Source organism: Oreochromis niloticus, linkage group LG9 (assembly GCF_001858045.2).
Source record: "Oreochromis niloticus isolate F11D_XX linkage group LG9, O_niloticus_UMD_NMBU, whole genome shotgun sequence".
In the NCBI taxonomy this organism is placed as follows: Eukaryota; Metazoa; Chordata; class Actinopteri; order Cichliformes; family Cichlidae; genus Oreochromis; species Oreochromis niloticus.
In genome coordinates this window covers 1,142,898-1,153,774 of record NC_031974.2, presented here as the reverse complement: position 1 = coordinate 1,153,774, position 10,877 = coordinate 1,142,898, and the positions used below count along the sequence as shown (strand labels likewise).

At 44.4% G+C, this 10,877-nt stretch overlaps 1 long non-coding RNA gene across 1 annotated transcript; it reads left to right on the top strand.

The window, feature by feature from the left end:
- The first annotated feature begins 6,516 nt into the window (after positions 1-6,516).
- Positions 6,517-10,849, top strand: LOC112847866 (uncharacterized). Its single transcript, XR_003221697.1, has 2 exons — positions 6,517-6,974; positions 10,391-10,849. It is a non-coding gene; the product is annotated as an uncharacterized LOC112847866 (long non-coding RNA).
- Positions 10,850-10,877: the final 28 nt, after the last annotated feature.

The window sequence follows — 10,877 nt, the reverse complement described above, 5'->3', positions numbered from 1 at the left end:
GTGCATTTATTGCAGCATATAATGTGTTTTCTGGATACACTGCTGCTTTTTCAGCGTTCAGAGATTGATGTCACTGTGTCAGAGCTGGCTATGAATTTCAGACGGATCAGGCCTTAACTTCGCAAAAAAGTTATCAATAGTTCTTTTCATCTTTTCTTATTACCCACAGCTACATCCACTTCTGTCGGGCGTAGGCTGCTCACTAGGGCTGGGTATCATCACTGATTTCTATCATCCATTCGATTCCGGTTCTCAAAGTTCTGATTCGATTCAATTTAGCCTCAGACAGTCAGAAATATTATCATTCTGATCATTTATCAGTACTGATACATGTGAGACTTCATCAGAATTGTGAACATCACAGCAGATGCCTTTGTGTCAAAGTAACTGAGAATAAAACACAGAAAAACATGAAGGAGATTTTCCTGGTCTGGCGTTTTATAGCAGATAACCTTAAAATATTCTGCAATATTCTGTAATTTTGCACAATTTTAAAAAGTTTACATTTCTTCAGTATTGAACGGCAGAAAATAGGCTTTCTTGTCTGAGGTCATTTAAGTGAAAAAAAGAAAAGAAAAAGACAGCGGCCGACAGCGCTGTAAACAACAGTAGACTGGTGGGTAATAAGCAAATGAATAATGCAGAAAACAGAGATTTGAGACGGGAAACTGTTCTTGAAGTACAGCGAGAGAGAGAGAGAGAGGGAGGGAGCTGTGCATGAAGTGTGATTTTTATCGTGGTGGAAGCAAAACAGCAAAAGTCAGAGGGAATTCATGACGACATTGATCAAATGTGAAGCGTAGTTTGCTGCTTCTTTTGCTGCTGGCTCGGTGAATTTTGGTTGGAGAGAGACAAAACCTGCAGCTCAGAGTCAGCGCAAAAAGACGTAAACACAGCTCTGGTCGTTCTTAGAGGGTGTTCTCTTCGTGGCTGCATGCAGCAGGGTTGGGGGAGGGTCTGTGCTGGCGGACGTAGGTTACTGGCCTGGTAGCCTGGCTGCCCCTGAGTGGATCCGGGGCAGGCGTGGGGGCTTGGGGTTCGGGGGTGCTTCGCCTCCATGCTGGGGCTCTGGCTGGGCCTTGGGGGCTTCGGTCCTCCTCAGTGTGTCGCCGAGGTTGTGGGCGGGTGGGTGCACGGGGGCTCAGCCCTGGTGCAGGGGGCCTCTGGTGCATCGGCCTAACTGGGGGTCTCGTCAACTGGCAGGGAGGTTGTTCCATCCTTGCCGGAGTCCACTCTGCAGGAGGGGGAGAGACATAGGAGAGGTGGAGAATAAACTTAACCTGGGTGTCTATTGCCTTGTGTAGTCTGGGAGATGATTGAATGTTGAGTTGGGTACAGTTTCCTCTGCGGTGGGGTCGAGTGGGCTGCCCCGGGTCCTGTGGGGCTTGGCGGTGCTGCTGCCTTACGTTGGGTGAGTGCTGAGTGTTTGTATATGTGTGCATGAGGGTGGGAATGCATGTTTATGTCTGTGTGTGCCTGTTTGTCTGTGTCTATATGTCAGGTCAGGTCTTACACTCCACCTCTCTGGGAACTCCCAGGCCCTCCAAAGTATGGAGGCCTATCTCCCCTCACCACACTCCCTGCTGGTGACTGATGCCCTCAGGGGTCGGTGCGTTGGTGGTTCTTGGTGTCCAGGGCTGGGCACTCAGGTATGTACCAGCTCACTCCTTGGCGGGGCCTGGCACCTGTTGCTCGGTCAGGCCTCTTCCGGGGCGTGGGGGCCCTCGGGCCTCCGGCCTCTGGGCCTGCAGCTCGGTTTACTCTGGCACAGCTGGCTGCCGGCAGAGCCGGCAGGCACGCCAGTGCAGCCCCTCTGGCTTCTGCTCTGTGGCTACTGGGTGACCCCTCGTCTGGGGATCTCCTCAGCCCTTCCCAGGAGGTTGGCATGGATGTCCCTCCGGTGGTCCTCCTTGGGCTCTCGCACTCTGGGGCCTCTGGATGTCTGGAGCCTGGATCTCCTCCATGCCTGTGTTGCCCCCCTGGTGTGACAGGTGCCTGGGAGGGGTGCGATCCTAGATCCCACAGCTGTATATTGAAATAAAGAGGCACAGATCATGAACTTCAACTGCAGGATTTATTCTGCTCATCAACAGGGGAACAAGTCATTAATCGCCTCTCATAAGAACCAGCAATTCTTTGTAACGTGTGGCATAACAACTGTCAGCGCATTGTCAAAAGTACAGGAATAACCTTGGCGAGTATACATTAACCATCATAAATATAGATAACATTGGTTTGCAGTGACCAGGGTACCTCAGCCTTTGTTCTAGTTACACATACATATCACTTGCATCAAGAAATACAATGTACTGTAACTCACAGCCAGTGAATAGCAAATAACCATTCATATACAGCACATGAGCGGCTATGCAAGCATTAATTACAGCCTTTGCATCCTGTCTTACCTCAACAAGACATATAGAAAACACCCAACTGAGAACGTGCATTAGAATCGCTATGGTACTTGAAGCTCACTTCCCCCGCTAGCCAGTCCATTAGCCTAGCACGATCACGTTCACATCACGATCTCATTCAAAACACAATACTTCAGCAGTACTTAACTTATAACGGTATACTTTCATTCACAAGTTCACAACAGTCTTATTGCTTCTACTGTGTTACCTATTAGTCATTTTGAGGACTAGTAACCCACCTGTATATTGAAATAAAGAGGCACAGATCATGAACTTGTTTATAATTCAACTGCAGGATTTATTCTGCAGATTTGCCTCCCAGGAGGGTTTACGCTCCTCCTGAGCGCTATGCGCCACCTAGTGGTATTTTTAAGTAATGCTATGGAAGATGTAAAGTGTAATTAGAAAATACTGAATCAACACTGAAGGATATAACAAAGACCAAAATATAACTGGGGTGTTCCCTTTTTTTTATGAAGACATAAACTGAACTAACATCCCCATAAGTCTTTTTATCTCTTAACTTTTTAACTATCAGTTTAATCCAGATTTATCAGCCACACATTTCAACTTAAACACATATGTTAACCCTTTACACCTGCTTCATGCCCTGGGGGACAGGGCTATGGCTCCCTACACCCTCTAGCAGACTGTTACATGGGGAAACCTTTTGTATACAAGCGCGTTGATCCACACAGGTGTGCACACGGGTGTTCACTGTTCGTAGACATGAACTACACCTTTCTTGGCTGCTACTTCAAAGCACATTGTGCGCTGTCGGTCCTGCGTGCTGCACAACAACATTCAATATTTAGTATTTACTGCTGTTTACACTTAGCTAGATTAATGCGATGGTGTTGTGTTTAGTATGTTGCTTTGGGGGTTTTTTTTGCTTGTTTCCTTTTTCTCTCAACAGGTGTTCCAGGAGATTTTTTTTATAGACCAAAATAAATCCATTGGGTATCCGTGTTGGTCTTCAGCAATTCTGATGGCTAAAGAACCAAATTGGACAGGCAAAACAAAAAACAAAAACAAAATGGATAATAGATGGCAGACAGTTGGTGTCGTATACCACTGCATCTGTTCAAAGATGGTCGCTCACAGTGGACATAAATGGCTTCTTTCACTCCTCTTTCAAACCATCTGTCCTCTCTGTCCAAAATGTGAACATTGGCATCCTTGAAAGAGTGACCTTTGTCCTTTAGATGCAGATGAACTGCTGAGTCTTGTCCCGTGGAGGTGGCTCTTCTATGTTGTGCCATGCGCTTGTGAAGTGGCTGTTTGGTTTCCCCGATGTAGAGGTCTGGGCATTCCTCGCTGCACTGTACAGCATACACCACGTTGTTAAGTTTGTGTTTAGGAGTTTTGTCTTTCGGGTGAACCAGTTTCTGTCTGAGTGTGTTGCTGGGTCTGAAGTATACTAGGATGTCATGCTTGGAGAAAACTCTCCTGAGTTTCTCTGATACACCGGCTACATAGGGGATGACAATGTTTTTGCGTCTGTCTTTCTTATCCTCCCTCGCTTAGGGCTGTGTGATATGACCAAAATCTCATATCCCGATATAAGACATCTATCGTCCGATAACGATATAAATCACAAAAATGTAATATTTTCTGTAAATTCTGTGAATGTCGGGCAGCTCGACTTGCGTGAAGTGTTTCCAGCTGGGCGTCGCGTACCTGGAGTCGAGTGTTTTAACTGATGCATGAAACGATACATTTTTAGACAAGTTGTAACGGCCGCCGTTTTCTTTGTGAGTATTTATTACACAGCGTGCTGCGGGGAAACCCTGTTCTAACGTTTGAATCTAAGGTTTATTTTTTAGCACCTGACGGCTCTTTTTTGCTTCTCATCCGTAAATACTCTGCATCTTTCACGTGATTCAGTTTATTTTGAAAAGTCTCAACAGGATCTTGAGCTTTATTGTGAAAGGTTTATGTGGAAAATAAACAAGCGGACACGGCATAAAAACAAGCGCTTGTCCGTCTGTAGTGTGGTTATATTAAATATAAGAGAAAGAGAACTTCAGGAAAATATAGCCACTACAGTGACCATCAAAATAATGAAAAAATATTGCCGTAAACAGTTTATTTTGCGACACCACGAAACAAACGATAGCGTAAAATGAAACGATAGACGTTTTTATATTGTCATCCGATATATATTGTTATATTGAACAGCCCTACCCTCGCTGGTGTCTGATCTTCTTTTCTGTGCATCTTTGCTGACTTTATAAACGCCCAGTTAGGATAACTGCAGTTTTAAGAGCTTCATATACGTGTGTGTGTTACTTTTTTTCCCCTTCAGGCTTAGAGGGAACATTTTCTGCTCGGTTGTGTAGGGTCCTGATTACTCCAACTTTGTGTTCCAGAGGGTGGTGGGAGTCAAAAAGAAGGTACTGATCCGTGTGGGTGGGCCTCCGGTAAACTTCAATGTTGGGTTTTCCATTTTATTCAGTGCGCACGGCACAGTTCATAAACAGCAAACTATTATCTTTGTGTCTTCCTTCATGAGCTTTGTATCCACTGAGTTGATGTGAACAGTGAAGGCTTCTACTTCTTGGGTTTTGATTTTGGCCCAGGGGTCATCTACATATCTGTACCAGTGGCTAGCTACTCTCCCTTTAAAAGAGCCAAGAGCCTTTCTTTCCACTTCCTCCATGTAAAGGTTGGCTACAATAGGTGACACAGGGGAGCCCACAGCACAGTAGGGCTGCAACGATTAGTCAACTAGTCACGATTACGTCGACTATCAAAATCGTCGACGAATAATTTAATAGTCGACGCGTCGTTTGAAGCTTTGTAAGATCCCAAAAGACGCAGGAATAAGTAGTAGGATTTAAGAGTGTAATAACAAACTGAAACGGAAGATGGCAGCACTGCATGTACAAGGATGCCAGCTGCCGTTAAACCCCAAAGAAGAAGAAACTGTGTCCCAGCATTCATAGCGCAGCCCTGCTCAGTTTCCAACAATGGTGGCAGCTAATTAGTTTTAGTATTACTGTTATTATTCTTTGTGGGTCACAAAATAAACGTTTAACATATTTTCAGGCGAGAATGTAGCTGTGTAAACTTCAAATATCTGCTCAGTTTATCAAGCCACCACATATTTTTTAAAAGCGCTCTTACGTTTTCGGATACGTCTGTTACCCACCTTGTTCAAGGCTCAATAGAGCCGGTGAGAACACCGGGCTCCCGGCAAATCATTTTCAAACCCACCGCTGTTTTTCGCTACTCAGGTTAAAAATGATATATAAGTCACTTAGATAACTTAAAAATTTTAATGTTTGGCTTTTTTTTAGTATTTTATTTATTCCTGAGTAAATCGGTTTGGCTGAGATTAAAGTTATAGTTTTTACACAACTGAATAAACGTCAAGCAGACAACTGATTATCAGAAGTGTGAGATGCTCGAGAAAATGCTCCGGTGTCCTGTTATATTTTAGATAGCAAGGAGTTTATTAAACTTCACTGAAAAAAACCTGCAAATTTCATTAAAATTTAATAAACTATCATCCTGTCTTTATTTTTAGTTAGCACATACCTTAAACACTTAAAGCTGTAAGCTAATGATAGTTATATAAGAGCAGATGCTGCTGGTGCAATAAACTGTACATTTTATGTTCAATGGGTCCATGATCTGATTAGTTGACTAATCGCAAAAAATAATCGGTGACTAGTCGACTATCAAAATAATCGTTTGTGGCAGCCCTACAGCACAGCCATGTTTTTGTCTGTAGAAACCCTCGTTGCATTTGAAATATATGGTGGTAAGGCAGATGTCTAACAGTGTGCAAATCTCATTGTAGCACATCATTGTAATGTGATACTATCGTCAGAAGGTGGTGGTAACACACCTACAACGTGTTTGTTGACATCTTTGATTTCACTAATGGAGGCAGTTTCAGTTTGTTCCACGACTGCATTTCACTCACTGCCTCTGTTTGTATCTCTGTCACTGCAGGACCAACATGGAGCGAGAAGTCAGCGCTCTCAGGAGGCCGACAAACCTCACAGAAGAAGGGGAGAGAAAAAATACAGCTGTGATGAGTGTGGGAAGGGCTTTACCAAGGCTGGAAGCTTAAAAACACACCAACTCTTCCACAGTGGAGTTAAAGCTTACAGCTGTGAGTTGTGTGGAAAGTCTTTTACCCAGACTGGAGACTTAAAAAGACACCAACTCATCCACAGTGGAGTTAAAGCATACAGCTGTGAGTTGTGTGGAAGGTCTTTTACCTATAGTCACGCCTTAAAATCACACCAAGTCATCCACAGTGGAGTTAAAGCATACAGCTGTGACTTGTGTGGAAAGTCTTTTACCCAGTCTGGAAGCTTAAAAACACACCAACTCAGCCACAGTGGAGTTAAAGCGTACAGCTGTGATCAGTGTGGCAAAGTTTTTGGGACATACAACGAATTAAAGAAGCACATGTTTACCCACACTGAAGAGAGACCTTATAAATGTGACCTGTGTAAAAAGGCTTTTAAAGATCCACGTTCCCTGAAAACACACCAACAGATCCACACCAGAAAGAGACTCTACAAGTGCAGTTGCTGTGAGGTATTTATATTTCTACAATTTCAGTTATTGCAAGTATTATGTGAATGAAATTTTATTTCAAAGCTAAATGAGACATGAAAACGTCATGTACAGAATATTCAGTCAAATCTAAAACAGATATTCTGAAATTTCCTGACGCTGGAAAAAGTAAAGCTTTAAAAGATTCTCCCCTTTCAATCTAAAATTCACTCTCCAAGGGATGCATTGAAGAGGATGTTACGCCCCTAGTCTAGGCGTGTAGAGACGCACATACGGTTGGAGGAGAGAGAGACAAGTATCCGCCCTGGTTCCCAAGCCAAACATCCGTAGATGAGTAGAAAAAAGGTGATTTTATTGAAGGTCAGGAAGCATAGCTCCAGGGTGAGCCCAGGCCAAAATAATAAACAAAACCAACTAAGTCCTGCCAGAGGAAACTAACTAAACCCTAAGAAATGAACAAAACAAACAAATGACAATACTATCCCTCCCTCCCTAGCCCCGAAAACAGGAGAAAACTGTTCAAAAGAAAAGGCAGCCCACCCCTTCTGCTTCAACCTATGCATGCCTAAGCACTAAGGTGATACACCAGTGGCGGATCTCACAGAGCACGCTCACACAGATACAAAGAAAAGTATAAGTTGGAAAACAGGGCCAGGTCCGTGTCTGCTGTCAAACTGTTCGCTCGCTTCTCTCTCTCTCTCCCAGCAGCTGTCAGAGCTGCTTTTTGAACGCAGTCACGTGTTCCATGGTCCAATCAGCAGCTCTTCATTAGGGGAGGGACCTGAAAAGAGTCTTAAACACAGTAAAGAGACACAGGAACAAAACAGCCCACACAGAGTTCTTATGGCCACAGCTGTAACACCCCCCTTCCCAAAATCAAAGCATCTCCTTTGTAGATGTTTTGACAGTTACTTTTAAAGGAAAATATGTGACAGTGCATCCGCTAACACATTCTCTGTACCCTTTTTATGGCGGATTTCCAAGTTGAAATCTTGCACCAGGAGAGACCATCTCATAAGCCTTTGATTCGAGTTCTACATTCGCATTAGGAACACCAGGGGATTGTGGTCGGTATAAACTATCACAGGCGATGGGCTGGACCCGACATACACCTCAAAATGCTGCAATGTGAACAGCAGGGAAATGGCCTCTTTTTCAGTCGTGCTGTACCTTTGCTGATGGACATTGAATTTCTTTGAGAAATAGCCGATTGGGTGATCCACACCAAGAAACCCCGGTAGTAGCCCACCATGCCGAGAAAACGGCAGAGCTCACGCCTAGTACGAGGGGCAGGAAAGTCCAGTATGGCCTGTATTTTGGCCAAAATAGGGCGCACTTGTCCCTGACCCACCTGTTTCCCTAAATACGTCACCAGGGCTTTACCAAAATCACACTTGGCGAGGTTGAGGGTGAGGGATGTCCAAGCGATGGAACACATCAGTGAGTGTTTCCATATGCTCTGACCTGGTGTCTGAGTAGACAACAATATCATCTAAATGCACTTCACACTTGTGAATGCTTCCCAGCACAATATTCATGAGCCGTTGAATGTGGCAGAGGCGTTGCGCAACCCGAAAGGCATGGCAGTGTACTGAAGAAAGTGGTCAGGAGTAACAAAGGCAGAGATGTCGGCCGCAGGTGATGTTAGAGGAACTTGCCAATAACCCTTCAACAAGTCCAACTTAGTAACGAACTTCGCAGAACCGACCCTATTGACACAATCTTCCATTCTGGGAAGAGGATAGGAGTCAGGTTTGGTCACGCTGTTCACCTTCCGATAAATCCGTACAAAACCATGGGGTTTTATCCGTTTTAGGCACTAGGAGACACGGGGAACTCCACGCACTAGAGCTAGGAACAGCAAGACGATTTTCCAACAGATAAGAAACTTCTGTCGGGAAAAGAGCATGTTAATGGGATTCACCCGGTAGGCATGCTGTTTGATTGGAGCATGGTCCCCCACATCAATATCATGCTCCAGCACAGTGGTACGGGAAGGAGTGTCAGAGAAAAGTCATGCGCAGCCCACAGCACCACCGAAAACCAAATCATCGCTTACTGGGTCATACAGTCCATAAGTCGCAACTGTCGACACACCACTAGCAAAGTAGGGCTTCATCACATTAATATGACACACACGACACTTTTTCCTTCGCTCTGGGGTGTCTATGACATAATCCGTGTCACTCCATTTCGCCTGCACTGTATACGGACCACTGAACTTTGCCTGGAGAGAAGAACCAGGGACCGTAGAAGTGTTAACTTTATTGCCAACCTCAAATTTCCTCTGCAGAGCTTTCTTATCAAACTTCCTTTTCATCTTTCCCTGCGCTGCAACAAGATCATAGCGTGCAATTGCACAGGCTTTATGCAAACGCTCTCTAAAAGAACTCACATAATCCAACACATTTTCCTTAGGAGCATCTGTGTTGGACAAAAAAATTCTCCTTGAGTAGTCGCAACGGGCCACGCACTGTGTGACCGAACACCAGCTCAGCAGGGCTAAATCCTAGCGACTCTTGCACGCTTTCCCTCATTGCTAAAAGAAGCAGTGGCAACCCCTCATCCCATTCCTTTTCAGACTCAAGGCAAAATTGCGCGTAATAGATTTCAATGTCTGGTGAAACCGCTCGAGTGTACCTTGCGACTCCGGATGATATGCACAAGATTTCTGATGTTTAATGCCAAGTGATTGCAAAACTTGAGCAAAAATCTTAGACATGAAATTAGAGCCTTGGTCCATTTGGACAGATTTCGGTAACCCAAAAGTAGAAAAGAAGTTCACCAACGCCTTAACAACTGATTTAACTTTAAGGGTGCGCAACAGAATTGCTTCAGGGAAACGTGTAGTGACGCACATCAAAGTCAAGAGGTACTGGTGTCCCGATTTTGTTTTAGGAAGTGGACCAACACAGTCAATGAGTATGTGTTCAAAAGGTTCCCCTAAAACTGGGATAGGGTGTAATGGAGCAGGTGGAATGACTTGGTTAGGCTTACCGCTAATTTGACAGGTGTGACAAGAACAACAATACTTAGCAACGTCATTCTTCAATCCTGGTCAAAAGAAATGGCGCAGAATGCGGTGGTAGGTTTTTCTAATAACTATATGTCCAGAAAAATTGTCATGGGCAAGACTAAGAACTTTGTGTTTTTGACGGTCCCCCCACCGTAAACGTCAAAAGGAAACAAACCAATTACAGCGAGCCCCTAGGTTAGTATCTTGTAGCATCCAGAGTAGAGCATCCAGAGGTTTAACCATCAATCTTCCCATTAAGTAGATTACCTAAAAATTAACAGTTGTTTTCGCCCAGTAAGCTGAGTGTTATGATGTAAACAGTAAAATGTAATTGGACGTTGGCAGAGATGCTCTTTATTTCAGGCGATGTTCAGGATTAAAATGTTGAAGCAATTCCCTGACTCTCACTGTCTTTGTTTAGAAGCAGAGCGACACAGATGGAACCAGTTCTCAACCCTGTCGTCACTGTGGTGGTGGGAAAGAGTTTCTCTGTGACCTTTGTGGAAAAACCTTTAATCAGCAACGGAACCTAAAATGGCACCAACGTAGACACACTGGAGACAAAATGAACTACTGCAAAGAATGTGGGAGAGGCTTCCCCACACAGAGTCAATTAAAAATACATGAACTCATACACAGTGGGGTCAAAAAGCACATCTGTGACCAGTGTGGGTCATCCTTCACCACTGCAAGTGAGCTTAAAGAGCATAAACGAGTCCACACAGGAGAGAAACCATACAAGTGCAGACACTGTGACAAGAGCTTTTCACGGTCAGGTAGTCGTAACCTTCATGAACGTACACACATTGAAGGGAACTTCAGCTGTGACCAGTGTGACAAGAGCTTCAAGAATCTCAGTTCATACTCCACACACAAATGATCCCATGTTTTAAATAAACTGTTTCACT